The sequence below is a fragment of the Sinohyriopsis cumingii genome, chromosome 3, assembly GCF_028554795.1.
Source record: "Sinohyriopsis cumingii isolate HCF-2022 chromosome 3, ASM2855479v2, whole genome shotgun sequence".
Taxonomy (NCBI): Eukaryota; Metazoa; Mollusca; class Bivalvia; order Unionida; family Unionidae; genus Sinohyriopsis; species Sinohyriopsis cumingii.
This window is the reverse complement of record NC_142963.1, coordinates 44,340,325-44,359,950: the sequence shown is the minus strand read 5'-3', so window position 1 is coordinate 44,359,950 and position 19,626 is coordinate 44,340,325. Positions and strand designations below refer to the sequence as shown.

General features: G+C 34.6%; 1 protein-coding gene across 3 annotated transcripts in view; it reads right to left on the bottom strand.

Annotated features, from left to right (window-relative positions):
• LOC149802774 (allatostatin-A receptor-like) overlaps window positions 1-19,626 on the bottom strand; it is a 323,689-nt gene that overhangs the window by 157,444 nt on the left and 146,619 nt on the right. For 2 of the 3 annotated variants that reach the window (XM_089952203.1, XM_089952201.1), the window contains exons 1-2: window positions 16,628-16,736; window positions 11,086-11,189 (exon numbers count right to left, since the gene is read on the bottom strand). The gene's annotated coding sequence lies outside the window, so the exon portion shown is untranslated. Of the gene's footprint in view, window positions 1-11,085; window positions 11,190-16,627; window positions 16,737-19,626 lie in introns of those variants that run through there. The other variant, XM_089952202.1, reaches the window with a different exon arrangement.

Below are 19,626 nucleotides of genomic sequence, written 5' to 3'. Positions count from 1 at the left end.
TCGTACGGCAACCATTCCTAACTTTCTTCTGTCAACATGTATGTTGATAAAATGAATGAATTAGATTTTCGATTCGTTGTGGTACTTAACCCACGAGGCTAATGCTGCACCTTATCATCATTATGATGGAATTTTTTTACTCAATTTATAGAAGTACCAAACGAAAAGAGTTTCTGTTTGCTTGTGAATAAAAGTTTCTTGTCCTTTTTTAAACACTGATCACGTAGGCGTTTGACAGGTGCACATGGACAATATCAAATTGGACAAAATCGTTGCGGAACTGGTATGAATTTAAGTTAATTGTCTTCTTGAATAAACTTGTTTGTGCAGAAATCACATCTTGAACGTGCTGAATTGGTAGCTTTCTCAATAAACATGCAATTAGAGAGCGAACAAAACCAGCTTTCTCATAAGATTCACATTGTTTGACATGTTTCTCACAAATCGGATCTTCAGGGGAAAGAACTCATTTGTTCTGATTATATGAAGCAGCTTCATGTGAACAAAAGTAACTAACATTTTGAATAGCATACAGCCCATTTTGTTAAAAGCTGAATACTGAAATAAAAAATATATTAAAATGTCTCAAAAGGTCAGACTGCGAAAAGATAATGTCATCACCAATTAAACGTAAGAACTGTATATTACTTTACACTGCATCAAAAACTAAAGAAATAATGCGATTTAAAATGCAGTCTTATTAAATGCTTGCTAATTAGACTCTAATTTCAGACCTTAAATCCTCAAAATAATCGTAACATATACGTCTGCTATTCTATTTTTAATTATTGAATGCAAACTTTATTTTGCGTCCATTGTACAAATTCTTACAACCTGTATATCAAAACGCAAACACTTTTCAAATGTTAACGTAGGTTGGTCACTTGTAGGGGAAGAAACTAAAGAATTTGTAAACCTAACAATTTTGAAGATGAGAGAAACATGCTCAGGCCTTTCGAGCTTATCGGAGAACACGTCAAAAATACTACGTAATTCGTAATTGCATATTCATATACATTGTTGACCAACGGTCATCTGCACAAAGCACACTTTTCTGACAACGGCATCACGCTTCTGTTGCTGTTGACGCCAGAGATAACTCAGTCGGAATATCCTCCCTTATTTCCACTGCATAAATTTACCCTGGGTATCAATCAGACAATCGCAGCTATTTCTGTGAGACACAAATATGCCTCAAATGTATGTCGACGCAGAGAAATAATGTATTTTGTTCACCGAAAATATATTAAAAAGAAATTGCCGACGCAGAAAAGTCATGTATTTTGTTCACCAAAAATGTATTAAAAATAATTGCCTTGTATTTGTACAATCTACACTTTTTCTATGATTGGAATGACTGTAGGAATGAACGAGAAGATGTGAATGAAAAATCTAAATCGAAGCATTGGCAACTTCATGGTCAATGCTTGTTTCGTAAATAACCGAGGTGGTCCGAATGTTAGATATCGGCATATATTCGAAATATGATTCGAAAAATTGTCCGAGAAGATTCGAATGCTCCGATGCAAATAATTGACTCCGGTCACAATTATTACTTCCAGTTCAGTACCACATATGTAGTCCCATTAAAGCATTTTTTTCCTGTCTCCTTTTGGTAGTGATACAAGAGTTAGATTTAGGCATTCATGCTATTGATTGAAAGGTAATTGTTCATTCGTTAGAATTCGAGCATAATTGCGTTGTCGTCTGATCATATTTCTGCAATAGTAAACAAAGGGTTATGAATCACTGAATCAGATCTAGAAATTAAATTTGTGACCCATTGCACGGTGCTTTATTTACAGTCCACCCTGCCCAAAAAAATCTTCAAGATAATAAATGACAAGAAACATCACCGTGAACTTGTCTTTGATGGTATCGTATGCACTGATATGATTTATTGTGATATTGGCACAGTGGAAACTTCATTACTGTAAAATCAATCTAAAATCTATACATGAAAAATAATTGTAACCTGAGTCCTGTCAATAGCGCACCCATACGTGTTTAAATTGGTAGAAAATGTTTGTTATTAGTTATAGAAATATGAAGAGCTTATTTGTTGTGTATATTGACTTTTAAAAAAAACGAACGACGAATTTAAACAGATGCCACACACATCTTTTGCTATGAAATTCAAAGCGGCTTCGTATGGTAACTTGAAATGGGCGTATCATGCAGATAAAAAGTTTGACTAAAATTAGCCGTAAATAGTTTGGTCTGACAGGACTCGGATCACAATTTTTACTTCCAGTTCAGTACCCACAAATGTAGACCCAGCCAATATTAAAGCATTGTTTCCTTTCTCATCGTGTTGGTGATACAAGGTTAGATGGAGGCAATCTTGGTATTGATTTAAAGGTAATTATTCATTCTTCAGAATCTGAGCATTATCTCGCTTCCGCGTGATGCTACCCAGCCACAACCACCCACCACCCACCCCTTCTTGCCTTGGCTCCGGGGCCAATGTGGAATATTTCAGTATTTACTAGATTAATCTATGAATTTATGTTTTTTTTAATTAGCTTACGTTGGTTACTACAACATGTTTCAAGGTTCAATGTACTGTAACATCTGTTAACAGATGATGCAAACGTGTCCAGTCATGATACCTGTCAATTTTTAAATTACACTGTATGTTTCTGCGTGCCGCTTATATTGCCTATTGTGTGGAGATATTTTATTATACAAGTCTGTGTTTATTTTCTTCGTTTAAACGGCACTTCAAACACAGTATTGGTTATCTCATGCAGAGGAAATGAGAGCTAACTTCCTTTCCCAGGGGTACACTGAGGCAGCCAACACGGTCTGGCCTGGGCATGTATACAAACCCCGACTCTTGGACTGCTGGTCCGCCGCTCTACCAACTTAGTGTCTGCTGCTCGTGCGCTAGTCTAGAAGCCTAATAATGTCCATTGCACCAAAGCCTATGTTAAACTATGAATACCTAAGGCTGACATTTTCATAACTGAACAAAACTTTCTACAGGTTATTTCAGTTACTAATATTAACCGAATAATTGATTAAGGCATGATTAAATTTTAAATATGCCTTGTTAAGACAAAAACTTTCATGATATATAATTTATAGGCATTTGCAAGACCGTATGGGATACTATATTGCAAATTTTTCACTCTTTCAATCTTGCTTGGTTTTTGGTCAATATATTCTGCAATTTCTTTTGCACCATTGTTAAACCACTACAGTAGAATTAAATCTTGAAAATATATGATAGCACTAAAAGTTTCGGAGCTGGAGTATTATCCATATTTATATATATGTATGATTTTGTGATTAATAAAATCAGCTTGAAATAAATTAAGTCGTCAGTCATCCTGAAAAGTTTAAGTAAACCATCCGCTGCAAAGCGATTTTGACAGAAAAAATAAGTTGTGTGGGATTTACTCGCTAAGTACAAGTTTTCATCCCATGAATTTGCATTGTTTGTGAGTACAATCCGCCACTCTGGTCCCTTATACAAACTGAGAACAACTGGGATCGTTTTCAAGGTTGCACCAAAAGAATATCCTTACAGAATACGCCTGGCTGGTGTCAAGTTTTGCGACACTTAATGCAAAACAAGGTTTAAATTCTGTCTATCGTACATTGAACATGAAATATAGCTCAACTCAATATGAAAAGAGTTGCAGACACTGCCATACAATGCAGTAATCTATTCTTTAATATCAGTTCAATGAAAGGTGTTGCCACGAATCAAGGTTACATAGAACGAACATGACACAAATCGTTACGAACTCCCTGTGTGGTAACGAAGATATATGTTGCTGGTGCATATAAATTTCACATATAACAACGACATCCAGAAGTAATGCTAGTATTATATTGTTATTTATTTATATATGTAAACGCGGACCTGTCATTTCTTTTTTTTTTTTTTGTTTAATATAATTATTTTTCATTGCATCGGTCGAAAGCACTATACTGAAGCAGTTTATAAATGGTCCAAATATGATTGGATATCGCTTATCCTCGTCGATAACATTGGCCTGGAACACATCAAATGAAGCTGATATATCCAGAGAGGCAGTGGGTGAAACAGCTAAACTGAAACCTGGATAAAGTCCAGCCCGTGTTACAAATCAACTGAAGTACAATCTGGAATCCAAATGTGACCGTTCGCCTTTCAAACATCGATATAAGATAAAGCTGTGACCTTGACTCTGTTTCAGCTTCGAACGCATGATAAAGTCCCAAACCAAAGCAATAAATGTTGAATGAATCATATTGCTTTCGGTCTCATGCAGAAGCTTTTCACCTCGTGCTTTCAACAGCGTCAGTAGAGTATGTTCACCTTGTGCTTTCAACAGCGCCAGTAGAGTATGTTCACCTCGTGCTTTCAACAGCGTCAGTAGAGTATGTTCACCTCGTGCTTTCAACAGCGTCAGTAGAGTATGTTCACCTCGTGCTTTCAACATCGTCAGTAGAGTATGTTCACCTCGTGCTTTCAACAGCGTCAGTAGAGTATGTTCACCTCGTGCTTTCAACAGCGTCAGTAGAGTATGTTCACCTCGTGCTTTCAACAGCGTCAGTAGAGTATGTTCACCTCGTGCTTTCAACAGCGTCAGTAGAGTATGTTCACCTTGTGCTTTCCACGGGATCAGAAGAGAATGTTCACCTCGTGCAGTCCATAGGATCAGTAGAATCTGTTGGGATCGTACATCCCGGTATGTCGATGGAACCTGGTCGGCTTATTCAATCTGGTGGAACACAATCTGCTCAAAGCCTATCATAACGATACTTAACACATTCAATCGACTTAACAGAACGCAATACACTCCACGTTTCCCTCTAACGCATTTTCCCCAACAGATTGTACAATCAGCACTTTCTGTCAGCAGAACATAACCCGTTCCATTCGTTTTGCAGACTGAATATAGCCAATTCAACACTTTATGCATAACAGCACAAAGTGCAGTACATAACGTGCATGTTTCGCACACCTTACAAAAAAGCTGGTCATGGAGTGGCACTGGTGGTAGCAGCAGTAACAATTTGTTTTCAAGGACTCTAATCTCTCCCAACTCCGTGCGTGCCACAAAGACTATCACCACACGCAAAAGAGCTCAGTCAACATGTGTATGACTGCCATTGCTTCCCAATGGATTGTAGCCAATTTGACCCACAAGAAGCTTTGGCAGAGTATCAGTGATGTTTTACATTAGTCAAAAATAGGCTTACAAGTTTTTGCAAAATTAGAATGTACACGGGGGTATTTAACGATTTAAAAATTGTATTAAGATGAAAAGACATCAGAAGAAAATGGCAATTCAAGTGGAACAAATAATTCGCAAATGGTTTATACTAACATCAGGTAAACAAAATAATGTATTTGACCCTTTATTATAACTCAGTCTTGCTCTATGTAGATTTCAAAATAAAATGCACACATAAACCAAAATGATGTCATCCTTCTCACATTTTGAAGAGCATAGTTGATATATGGTCGAGAAAGTAGGTATAAAGATAAATTAGACATCCTTTATTTATCTCGGAAATAAAATAAATGGTTTCGAGTTACAAATTTATATTTATTTATTTTTTACTTCAAAGAGTTACTAATGGAACTAAGGACAAAGACTATTATCGTACGGGTATTTCATAAATATAACGCCTGATTATTATGATGCTTGTTCTAATGTCATTATTTATTGCACAGATGTTCATCATGATTAGTTAAATAGCCTAAGACAGGAAATTGCATTCATAATTGTTTTTATGAGAATGATGCTGAAAACATTGGTGGGCGCTCATATTGAATATTGGTGCGATTTTACCCTGAAGCAGATTTCCTATAGATTTTGATCCCCATTGCAGACAGGCACATTAAATGTGAATAATATGTTGTACATAATGTTGTTACCTTAAAAGTTTTATTTCCTCCTAACCGCATTTATTTAATTTGTGGTTGCTATTTCATGAGTCAAAGAAAACATTTTACTTTTCTCTAATAACTGCTGGGGTCACTTATACCCGTGGCATAAAACAAAAATCCTCATCTCATTCAACCAGCTCTTGAAACATTGTCCCTAACTGACGAACCTTCCATATCCCTTTGCAGGGCATGGGGTATGATGATGGAGAACGACATTATTTGGTTCATTCTTGATGAATTTCATTTTCGTTACATATAATTTACAGCAATTCCAATATAATATATTGGATATGCTCTCGGCGGTACATATCTTGGTAAAATATCTTTGAAGGTGGAGGAAAGGAAAGTTCCTGGGGAAAACATTAGGATATCCGCCACACGTCTGACATATGCCAGAAGAGGGAACATCTTGATCTCATTGAAGAAGGCAGTCAAAATGGCATACGTTCAAGTTGAAAGTATAGTTCACCTAAGTATCATCACCAAGCTTTGAAGCATTGAGTCGCGGACATTGGCGCTCTTATCATTTGTCTTGTACTGTCTGATATAATAATACTTACCTAGAAGGCTGGAAGATTTTACAGGTGCTAACATATTACAAACCACAGTGCGCCAACTTAATTTCATGCTTTGCAGTTTGGAATCGAAAGTATAAACACATTATTTGGTAAAAGCTAAGTTAAAAGTGTTTGATAATTGACATTGAGTACCAAGAACGACAAAACAGATTTTCTTCCGGAGTTATGCGTCTGTTTTTGTATGGGGAAACAGCATCTTTTCAAGATATATGTTTATTTTCAATAAGTAATTAATACCTGAGAAAACTTTACAGAGCATTCGTAATTACTTTGTATGTTTAGACTATGCTTAAGTGAGTAATGACATTGTCTGATAATTTAGATTCGTGGTGTTCCATTTTGGAACATAATCTAGCACGAGTCTTGTAGCAAATACAGCAATATATCTATAATCGAAATACAGTATAATATTAAGACACTAAAATATGGTGAATGTTCATTTTTAATTTGCAATTGTAATGTCCAAAAGCGTAGAAGAGGGGCTAAAGTCTGGCTTGGTACAAAAAAATTAGAAAGAACAAATACATTTGTAACTCGAGCTCTGTAAAATTGAAAATTACGGTGACCTTTTCGTTTTCAAATTTTCCTGCTTGAGACAAAGTAAATTTATTCCCATTTTCAAATAGTTTTCAGAAAATATCATCCAAATAAACTAACAATGTACCGTTTGTACTCGCTTAGAAGATGAGTCCAATTGCAAACTGCTCAGACCAAGATGGGCCTTCGCATAATGCGACATCATATATGGTTATATGCAGTTTGATATGAGTAATCAGCAGAACAAATAGAAGAGACCCTGACCTGCACGCGCATTATGCAATGGCAGACCTTGATCTTTGTTGTTTGTTTTTCTTTCTCAACTTATAAGCGAGTTCATCGTTATGAGTAAATGTTTCATAGTAATTTGAAAACTGCACCTGATGGCAAAACCTTCAAGGGAAACCATAATAAACTTCGTATACTACATACATGTATTGAGAAACTATTAGAACATACTATTAGCAATTGATTGTTATAGCAAGCACAAGAAACAACGACATCAATAAAGAAAATTAACCTAAAGGCTTGAGCAACTCTTTGTTCTAACGTGTGCCATGGAAATATATATGATATCGTTTCAAAATGCAAAAACAAAAACTAGATGTCAAATCATCCATATAATCCTAATGCCTTTTAAATATTTCATTTCCCGCTGCCCTATAATCCAGCTGCGCCTTTAAAAGAGTACACATTTAAACCATTATGAACACCAAAAAATAGCCTCTCTCTCTCTCTCTCTCTCTCTCTCTCTCTCTCTCCAACGAATGAAGGAAGTAGAGAAAAAAATGAAAATTGCAGAAGTCAAGAAATCATCTATATATTCAAGGACACACAGATCCAACGAGAATGCAGAAAATGAAGAACTCTGAAGAGCTAAAAAATATGTGTTTGTCCAATGTTAATACATTTAAACTTTTGATTTAATCTAAATAAACACAACAATCATTTAATGTTTGAAGGCCTGGAAATACAAATTTGGATCTGATGCATACAATGGATTTACTTGCTTTTAATGCTGTACAAAAATACAACTTCCTAATTCTTTCCGTAAACTCCTGACACTCGTTTGATATAAATGTTCGATCAATGGATATAAAGGATTAATCGGTCTACTAGAAATAATGATAGGGTGGCGCATAAATATCTAAATGCAATTACATTCTGGCAAGTTTCTATTAACATGGAACAGTCGAACTAATATTCTGATTTTTAATTTGAAGCTGTTGTTACGTGTTTGCCTATTTTATTACGCCGCAGCTCTTCCTTCCACCATCTTACTGAACAAAATTACATCAGACACAGCTTATTTGTTTATGTTTCTATATCAGATCTCTATTGTTATTCTTTCTTGACTATAACTGTCCTTGCTTGTGGTTAATGAGATCATTACAGTATTTTTCAAATAACAGTGCAATATATATATATATATATATATATATATATATATATATATATATATATATATATATATATATATATATATATATATATATATATATGTGTGTGTGTGTGTGTGTGTGTGTGTGTGTGTGTGTGATATTTCTAATTTTTATTATTTTCCATCCCAATTCAAATGCGGTCGGTGTTTCACGTTATTCTGATTGTACACGTTTACCTTCGTGAAAGTGTGCATTATAACAAAAATACAACCTTTTAGCATCTGACTTATTACGATGCGAAGAGTCTCGTTATGTTATTGGTCTTTCTGAACGCTTCAGAATACGGTTATCAAGTAGCTTCTCTGTCAAACATTAGTGGAAATGTCGGTTTTAAAGATCAAATATACAAAAGATAATCAACTGTTTATTACTGTCTCTGGCAGGAAATATACTGATGATCAGTTACATGTTGTCCACAAAACATGTCTTATATTACACATGTACAAATTTAACCTGAATATACAACGGTTGGTCAGTTACATGCTGTTCTCTAGTAAGTCTTTCATTACACCTGTACAATTGCAACGGAATGTGTACGTGCATGTTATTGCTCTGTTTTAAATGGAGATAGAAAAGGTGTTGTGCGTGCTTTGCATAATCGGTTGAAAATGAAAGAGTAACACCACGTACGTCAAAGCAAAAAGAAACGTACATTACGACTTTTCAATATATATATATATATATATATATATATATATATATATATATATATATATATATCCTAAAACAATCCTCAATTGGAGGATAAAATGTATCACATAAATACGATTCACAACAACCATCTTGAAATAATGTATTGAAAGGACGATATGACTTATCTCCGTTATAACAAAACTCGAACCATTGTTGAGTGAGTTAATAGGACTCATATCTTAAGTAAGTTGATAAGCAGTTGTGAGGAATAGTGAGGACACATATTCAAACCATACAGTCAGATAAGTCAACTAATACAATGTATGAATGTCCGAAGACGTTTCTTTAAAAAAAAAAACAAAAAAAAAAAAACAAAAAAAAAAAAACAAAAATTCTAAATCCTGGATTCAATATACATTTAGTTATATTAAAATAATTGTTTTAGCGTATGAGTGAGCCTTGATTAATTGCATCAACACTATCTAGAATATAATATGCGAGTTGTTTGTTGCTTTGTTGGGTTTTATTTTTATTTATTTTTTCTCGTTTTTTTCTTGCGGTGATACTCGGGCTAAAAATGTGTAAAATTGTCGCAAGTAACTATTTTTATCCGCACAGGAAATGAGGACATGTGCGTTAAAGAAATGTTAATCAGATTATCTGGGGTGCACCAAACCCCTCAAAGCTGCTATAGTATGAAGTACGGATGACAAAGACTTAACCCATTCTTTTTTCTTCCTTGAACACGGCAAAAGAGATTTGTTGTCACAAATTCACCATATCTGATCAGAAAAAATGCATCTAAATTGAGCTTAAAGAGATTATTGAAAGAAGACATAGAAGGGCATCGTCAAGGGACATTAACGTCATCAAAAGACAAAAAAGCCACATTTTATTTGAATATCTTTAATGAAATAAATTCTTATATTTTCCAAGAGAGTAACATATAATTTGATTTCATAACTCTATTTATAAATTCATAAAAGGTTAAAAGCAAAAGACGAAATAAATCCACAGTCGTAATATAGTTAAATGAACTTGTAATAGTTTGAATATAACTGATTGAGATATAATTTATAATGAGGTGTACTCTTAGTATAGAACAACATTTAACATTTATCGAAACATAGGAAAATAAGGGCTGTTGCATGCGGTTAGGGTATGCAGTCTCCATCCATATTTGGTTTTTCAAAACATTTTGTAAATATATTTTGCTAGGTTGATTAATTGCTTAAGATTTTCAGCAGTCAACAATTTCAAATGTTTGAAAGTACTTGTTTTTTTCCAGTTGTAAGTCTTAATGCATCTTACTCTCCACTGCTTGTAATTGTCGCATTCTAAAATAAAATTATATATGTCTGCCACTACATCAGAACCAAATTATTCCCATCTTCTCTTCTAATATTTTGACAACGATTATTTTCTTTCAACTGAAAATGTGCACCACTTATTAAACTGTTCTGCATGTCATTACAACAATCAGTTTGCTATGTAATCGAATAGTTAGAGTACACTATTCAACTTTTCCCTTATTGACATGAAAAAAATGTTTTTCAACAATCTTTATATTAGAATCAGCACAGTCTTAGTTTCCTAACGTGTTTCAGTTATATTATAATATGTTAGATTATGAGATTCACCAGTGCACATTATACAATTTCCCAGACGTGTACAACGTATGTGCACCTTGAGATTCATGTACACACAGATAAACGATTGAGTAAATGGTAAATATATCACTTGCAAAAACTTGCTTCTAAATTTTTTTCCATAATTGAATGAATTTATATCTCCATATACACTGTTTAACATATGTTTGCTGACACCCATATTTAACAACTGTGGGACCTGGTATATTAAAAAAATATGTTGTCACATTTTTTTCGTACATTTAAAACGTATTTGCAATAAATACCAGGAGATATGTTCGGCATTTAGCTAAAAATTGGTAAAAAGAACTCCGTTTATGTCCTTCTTAAGTTGCAAGTAAAGATCCACTTACCTTTAAAACAGTACTGTTGTATATATCGTTGAACAAATAAATAGCTCTCTTGTCAATTGTTGTTCCTCAAAACGTCGATGCAACGTCGATGCAACAAATCAAATCTAAACAGAAAGAAATTCTAGTTATAGAACGGAGTAGAGAAGAAACAAACAGGTGTGTATATAATTAATATTCTTAAAAATTGAAGGCTGCCTCTGTAGATCAAACTTACACTCCTGGTAGTCAATGCGACAGCTGTAATATTGCTCTACTGGACTGCATCGTATTCCTACCTTCTTTCTGCAGATTCGTTAACGATGTTGCAATAGCATTAGTTTTATTGATCACCTTGGGCAGCTGATATAATGGTGCATAATGAATGTAATTACCGTCCGGAAAATCTTTTTCAGACATAATTAGCAAAAAACATTCTTTGAGCAACAGATACAAAAGGCCAAAGAGTAAAATGGAATAGCTGATGCACTTCTTTGCATTTATGCAAAGTAGTCTGTGCTACATGCTGAAAGCTGCAAGTAATGAGGCTTTCTGCGGAAATCCTCGGCAACTTTACATCATAGAAAGCTAATTTGGTGCCAGTTTTCCATTGGTGCAACTCCATAAATGTCAATTGTAAGACTTTTCCTTTGAACAATACATATATGTGATAACATGCAGAGAAAAATGGGTTGGCGCCATGCAGATTACAGTGAAGATATTAACCAATGCCCACCCACTCACCCCCTCTCTCTAAACCTGCCTCTTATATACGATATTTAGATAATATCGATCTGGAGAAAATCTTATAAATTTATCAATTTTGTATTTCTTCCATGAAACGTATCGTGCAAGGCATATTAAGTTTCAAATTGATGATTGGAAATAGTTTGGTTTTTACATATGGTATATCATATTCAACATATTTTTTTCTTTCTCATATGTCATAAAGAATCTGTTCAATGTCAATTCTAGTATTGAAATTTTCTATTGTTTTCGATGAAGTAAATTTCCCAATTTATTTTCAGCTTCCTCTTCGAAAGTTTAATGTTTCTAGAGAGAATATTTTAATGTAGGTGCACAAAGAAATTACCCATAACCGGTGTAGTTGATCTTTTCGCCTTACACATTTTATCCGCGTGGATGCCGTGGTGTCATTTGGCGCGTATTTAGGAGATTTTCTACTTGGTCTATATTTATTTTGTTCTTATTGTATATCTGTTGAACTATATAATAGTGTTGACATAAACTTCAGTGTGAATCGTTCTTGATGTAGTCTGCCAAAGTCTTGGAAATAATATTTCCTTCATAACGTTGTCTACCTTATATATCTCTTTCATTCGTTATTCGTCTCGGGTTTACAGTCTAATTATGTCCTTCTTACGTAAAACAAAATATATGCAATTTTTATAAAGGTAAATCGTATTTAGTACGAAAGCAACAACAAGACAATACCGGAAAAAACAACATCACTACTACCACTACTTTTAATAATAATAATAATAATAATAATAATAATAATAATAATAATAATAATAATACTCTGAATTGACCAAAAACATTCAAATTATGACAAACGTTAGACATCATTTCCTTGTCACGCGGTGATGTTTTCTAGAGATGTGAATTTTTCTTACATAGCCAATGGATGCAGATAAGAGAAGAAAATGAAATACGACTACGTGAACAAAGAGACTTCCACTGGAACAGCAGTGTGCTCAGACAGTGATTGATGACTAATTGTACATACACATGTTAGTGATACGTTTGACGACAGTTAAATTGTGTCTGTTATCAGTCGTACCCACCCAATGGAACCTCTATAATTTGTGTTAGCCAGGAAGGTCCAGATGGTGTCAATGCATGCTGTTGTGGATTATAATATGCCCTACTGCCAAGAGTTTAAAGGCAGTAACCATTCATGCGCATCTGCATTAGGGATATATAACGTAGCTTTAACAATTATTCAGTCATATCGCTACGATGTCTGCAGTGTGGCAGTTCATAGTGATGTCGAGCACTAAGACATTACGCCACAGACATGTAGCATGATGTTTCACCCATTCACATTATTCAGACACCAGCCGAGCAGGCATAACACTAACTTCTTAATGCTGAGCGCCAAGCGAGGCAACAGCGAGTACCATTTTTATAAGTCTTTGGTATGCCTGGTCGTGGGTCGAATCGACAACATCCCGCATCCGAGGCGGAAGATCTAACCACTAGACCATGGGAGCGGTTGATAAATCACAAAGGAGCACACAGTCATATACATCTGCTGTAATGATATGCCATGGTGTCCAGAGTCCCAGGGAAGTACCCAGTCATGTATATGTTCAGTAGGGATATGCCATGCTACCCAAGGACCCAACGGACTATGCAATTATGTAAACCTGCAATAAGGATACGTAATGCTGCCGAAGCTCACAAATAGTAACTGAATCGTAAATATTGTAATTCTTTCATTCACATCACGTGGATTAGAATGAACGAAACTAGCTCGATGTATATTGCTCATTAGGTTTATATATAAACACACCCACGTCATGGTCAATTTACAATTCCATAATTTTACTTGATGGTCTTGAGTCCGATCACTTTTATATTGGAGCAGATGAAGCCGAGATTATCAATGATAAAGCTATTCGCGAATTGTGAATTTTAGAAAAAGGCATAAATCCTTTTGCCTATATTGGACGGAGACACATCATTTTGGTTGTAACCCCACCACCTGCACTACCATCACCACTACTCCCACACACAAAAAGGCAAATTATTTTCGTTTCCAGACGAGTTTACTAGCTATTGACTGAACACAAGTCAATCCGCCCGGTCTAAAAAAAAAAAAACAACACATGCAACAAAACTCGGTGGCTTTGGAAAGAAATAACTAAGTATGTGTTATTTTAATTCAACTGAAAAATCAAATAACTGTTAGTTGCTTAATGAAAGTAGAGACAGCCTGCAGTTGCACAGAGCAGTATCTTCAATTTGGTTTAATCGCAGAAGATAGGAACTGTTTGGATAATAAAATTTGACCTTGTAAGTGTATCACAAAATTCATTAAAAGCTATTCAAATAATTAATTTCAATTCTTTTTTTAAACTGCAACAGAATTCATCTGAACATTCGGATGATTAAAAATTGTTCGACTTCATGCTTTATTGCAAGAGTTGATGATCTGGATAATGATACTCTACGAATCGAGTCATTAAGAATTTGTGATACAGCATGGTAGCGCAAAACCGGTTTCTTCCGCCATCTGCAGCACATGCAGTGGTACATGTTTTGCCTATCAGATGTAAGCAGTTTCCTCCTCTTGGTTTAATTTTTTCTCACCTCAAAGGACCACATCACGCAAACATTATTGCCGTAGAAAATACTGCTTAAAGGTTCCGATAAATAATTCTTGTGCGATAAAGTGAAGTTCACGGTTTTAAATTATTTTATATTTAGTACGAAGTACAACGTGATATATACATAAAGCAAGTATTACAGCGTCATTAGAAAATTTGATACCAAGCTATGGAAATAAAAACATTACATTGAAGTCAACCGGCCAGTAATGAGACAATAAGTCAATATGTTATTTATTTACTATAGTTCCCTTTCAGGTCAAAATGAAAATGGATACATAATACACTCTGTAAGGATGTAATAATATTACTTCAAATATGTAAATACCGGGACAGTTATAGCAGCAGCGGTCTAGAACATATTAAAAAATCTGATTGGCAGAGTCTCAATATAGAAAAGAAAAGCTAATCAGAACATCTAAATGTAACAGAGGTTACATTGAACTGGAGAGATTGGACAGGACGGGGGATCGAACTCACGACCTCCAGCATCCGAGGCGGACTCTCTAACTATTAGGCCACCGGATCGGTGTGAACTGGAGAGATTTGACAGGACACCTATTCTATTGTTTTGGTTTAATACTTTTACCAGAATTGAGAAAGTATAAACCTTTCGGTGCATACTCATACGGCTCTGATGTTGTTTTGTTTTGAAAGAGCAAAGATGTTGCGATGAAAATGAGGCATGTCTTGTCAAGTATTTCGTGACAGATGATAACATATGCACAATAAGGGAACAAAAATCATGCATCCAAAACTTTTCCCAAAGCGATAGGAATGCTTGTATAATCTTGTTTGACACAATGTCAGGCCATAGTTCAAGATATCATGAGTTCTGACCCTTTATCCAATAGAAACGAGTCATTCCAGGGGAATGATGTCAACTATTTCGAAAAAATGTTTATATATGAACTGCAATCATGTAAAATGTTTCAAATACAGAGCTTTCTTGCGTGGTTATTGTCTGTCTTCCCTCTGTTATTACTATATGTATGCGTGTATGTTTTTGCATGTGTGTGTATGTGTGTTTAAATTTTACATAGCTGAACAAAAGGCGACATGAGTTTCCAGTCAGTCTTTGATTATGGACCTTTTTATTTTCTTCTAATCGAAAATGTAACATCGAACCTAGTTTTCTGTATGATGATTAATGCTATTAAAACGCGAATAAGGAACTAATTACAGTACAGTTTTACAAAGGCATGCTGATGCCTTTCCTGCATTTCAAACGCATCCTTCTAAAGACGAGTTAGTTACTTTGATCGTGAATAATTACAATGATTTATGTGATCAGCTTCCTAAGGTGACCGTGAAATGAAATAAATTTGTAATTAAAGGAATGATATCGCAATTCAGTAATTTTCCTTTACAAAGCAATACAAAATTATAATTCAAATTTAAGCCAGTCTTAATCTGTACTGATTCAGAACCGTATACTGGTCGTTGATCTCTTGACGCATGCGCATTACATCTAGCTCCAAAATGTTGATGTGATCCTAATGACACGAAGAGAAAGATCATATATATCATTAACCTCTGCAACATAAATGTCGAGTGTATTGAGTGTTTTTAGTAAACCTTTGGAAAGATGACGGCTAATTAGAGGCAAAAATTACAAATGTTTTAAGAGCGGAGACAAATTAGACTTAGATGGTGAAAAAGACTCATTATTCTACAGGACAATACACTTGAAAGATTCACGGCCTACAAAAAGATACGTATTGTTCAGGCAATTCCCATTTCCATTAACTATCTTTTGTACAATTCTCCTCATCGCATTTGAGAGACAGTAATACTGCTTAAACACTGCTTTAAATCCCCAGTGTATTTAAAAGTGTCTTTACTAATGATAGTGAATGAGCGCAATATTGTAAATAAAAAAAGTTCTTCTGAGGGTAGATGCTTACCCGTGGGACTTACTGGAACTCCGATTATAGTTTTAGAATGAAAGAATACCACACATTACGTTGGAGATTTTTTAAATTCCAGGTTAGATAAACCCGTGCGTCATTTTCATTTTCATGAAAAGTAATTTGTAACCAGAACTTGCATGCAAATTTATGTTTTTGGAGTTTCTACTGAAAGAATAATCTATATACATTCTGCAAGGAAGAAAATAATTTTAATTTTAAAATAATTTTAACGCAATTCAACTCTCAGTCGAAACACAGAGAGAGAGAGAGAGAGAGAGAGAGAACAATATCACCTACATTACATCTTGAATCACAGCTAGACTGTCCGAATTGGGATTTTATCCTCAGCGGAAGATTTGGAAGGAACACACTGACACGACACCGTCCACAATTAAGCTCTTCACCAATGTTGCCTTACTTATCTATGGCTCACTGAGGCTAATTGGTTGGAAAGAACTTTATCGATCAACGCGCTATTCTCTAGACAATAGTGGTAAGGTAACAAGGAGTGTCAATATAATACAGAAAAGCTAGAAAACCAAACCCAATCACACAGACAGCAATGAATCATAAAAGTTAGGAAAGATGTGTTGAAAATATCTGCAGTTTTCAATTATGTATACAAATATTAACATGAATTAGCGTGTATTTAAATATCTATAAAACTCTTGGAAATTCTGGAAGACATTGGCGAAATCTTACAGTTTGAAGCGAGTTTGAAGTATTGAAATTAATTTGATACAAAATAGCGTAAACAATTATATTTGTCTAACGTATGTTTTTAGTCTCCATTTTATATGCGTGGAAAAGTGATTAAATTTCTGCTTCACAGACTGGATTATAACGCAACTTTATTTTGTCCTTAATGAACTCTGTATCTAGTTTGCATTAACTCGTCCTCAGCACATGACTTGAACGTGTGTAACAGTAATTACGCGTGTAACTGTAATTACTTATAGTTAAAACCTTGCATTATAATATATCAATAGCGTTATTCATAATTTGCAGTTTTTGTCATTGCACATTCCATGATGTATTACGTGCCTTGTACCTCCTCATACGTGCAAAATTGACTCATGTTATATTGATACATACATCCTTTATGTGGGTGTCAAAACAGGATTGACGTGAAAGAAGTCCTCAGTTATCAAGATATATCTTTGCCTATAACATCACAGTGCATATGCGCTATCAACTTAGACTACAAACCTAAATACATGCTTTTTAGTGCTTGCAATATCAGTCCGACTAGTAAAGAGAGTTTCCAAATTGTTCATTCTTGTTTCTTATTGTTCTATATCAGGTAGTCAAGTGTATATTGGGTCCGTTAAAAACTTAAATGAACAAAATGCACACTTTATTACCGATTTTTACTGTTAGGCCTGATGTGTAAATGTTCTTTTCAAGATCTGCATAACAAATAATTATTGAAAATATGTTGTTCCTTTGTGCAGACTTGTTGTCTCCGGTGTATAATATGTGATTGGATGCAAATTAAGTGTTTTACCATGTCTTTTTATTCTACTAAAAAATTTAAGTTTTGATCTAGAGTTTACTTACCATTCATTAATAATAATGAGAATAGGAATTTAAAAACAATAAAACTTACAACGGCTTTTCCCGCTCAAATCGGACTACAGAAGCCGTTCATTTGGCGAGGTCAGTCAGTGAGAAAGGTCCTCTTTGCAGTACACTAATTTCAACCGATTCTCGATTTAGTAAAAGTTATCGTGATTGGCAGGGATATTAGTTATATTAGATATGTTAGTGATATTACAGAGAGAGAGAGAGAGAGAGAGAGAGAGAGAGAGAGAGAGAGAGAAGAACTTTCGAGTAGACCTTTATCTGAACATATCCAAATTATTTGGAAGTTTGCGAATGTTTCTTTCCTGGACGGGATATATATATATATATATATATATATATATGGTGCTGACTCTAATGCCAAACCCATTGGTTACACTTAATAATTGGAAACAAGACTCATCAATTTCGAATATTAAGCTTAATATTATACAAACAGGGTTTTCTGGTTTGCTCTGTTACCGTGACAAGGATAGACCAAAATGTAATAAAAGACGAGTTGAATAATATAGTGTTTCAATTGATAGACACTTAAAAAATCACTTGCTTAATCAATTAGAAAAGTTGTTAACTCTAAAATGCATTATAAATATTTGCCAAGCTAGAGAAACTTCAACAAATTGTGCTATTGTAACCCGAGATGAAATACCAGGAAATATTGCAGGAGGTCTGGGAACGCAGTAGTATCATATGAAAGGAATGTAATTAGCTTCTAGTAAGGAAAACAAAAGCTTAATTACTATCCCTGTTTTTAAAACCATGACCCAGACGTTTTCAGTCTAGTGTTTACATGGAAGAACCGATAATGAGTCATTTAATAGCTGTGATAAAAATCACATAACGTTATCTTTAAGCAGTAACTTTCATGGGGCTCAGATAATTGCTCAACTTAACATCGAACCTGACTCTAGATTGAACCGTATATACTCGCTCATAAGACGTGTCCAACTGTACAGACCCAGATCTGCAGTCGTATAATGCGCCAACATATCTTTGTGCAGTTTGTTAGGAGTAATCAGTAGACCAAACAAGATAGACCTGATCTGCAGGCAGATCACGACCTTTATTCTTTGCAGCATAATTCGATTTATAAGCGAGTACGGACGGTAGTGATTTAAATTCCAAAGCACATCAGAACGAAGCTATAATAAAAACTAAAAAACTGACGTCAGACCAATTTCTTTGTGAAATATAAGCATAATACAATCCATGAAAAGTATCTAACACATAACACTTCATTGTGTAAAGGGACGTCTATATATCATTGTAACTTGACGTACCTAACACGTAACACTTCATTGTGTAAAGGGACGTCTATATATCAATGTAACTTGACGTACCTAACACATAACAATTCATTGTGTAAAGAGACGTCTACATATCAATGTAACTTGATGTACCTAACACACAACACTTCATTGTGTAAAGGTTCGTCTATATATCAATGTAACTTGACGTACCTAACACATAACACTTCATTGTGTAAAGGTACGTCAATATATCGATGTAACTTGACGCACCTAACACACAACACTTCATTGTGTAAAGGTACGTACATATATCAATGTAACTTGACTGAATCGAATTTGTAATGGACCTTGAAGCGTGAAATTGTCTCTTTGTTGTCGTAAATTTTAGAAATAGATAAGCATCATACTAGTCGATTTCCACCTCTGTCTTGAAGAAAGAATATTCACATAAGATACTTTTAT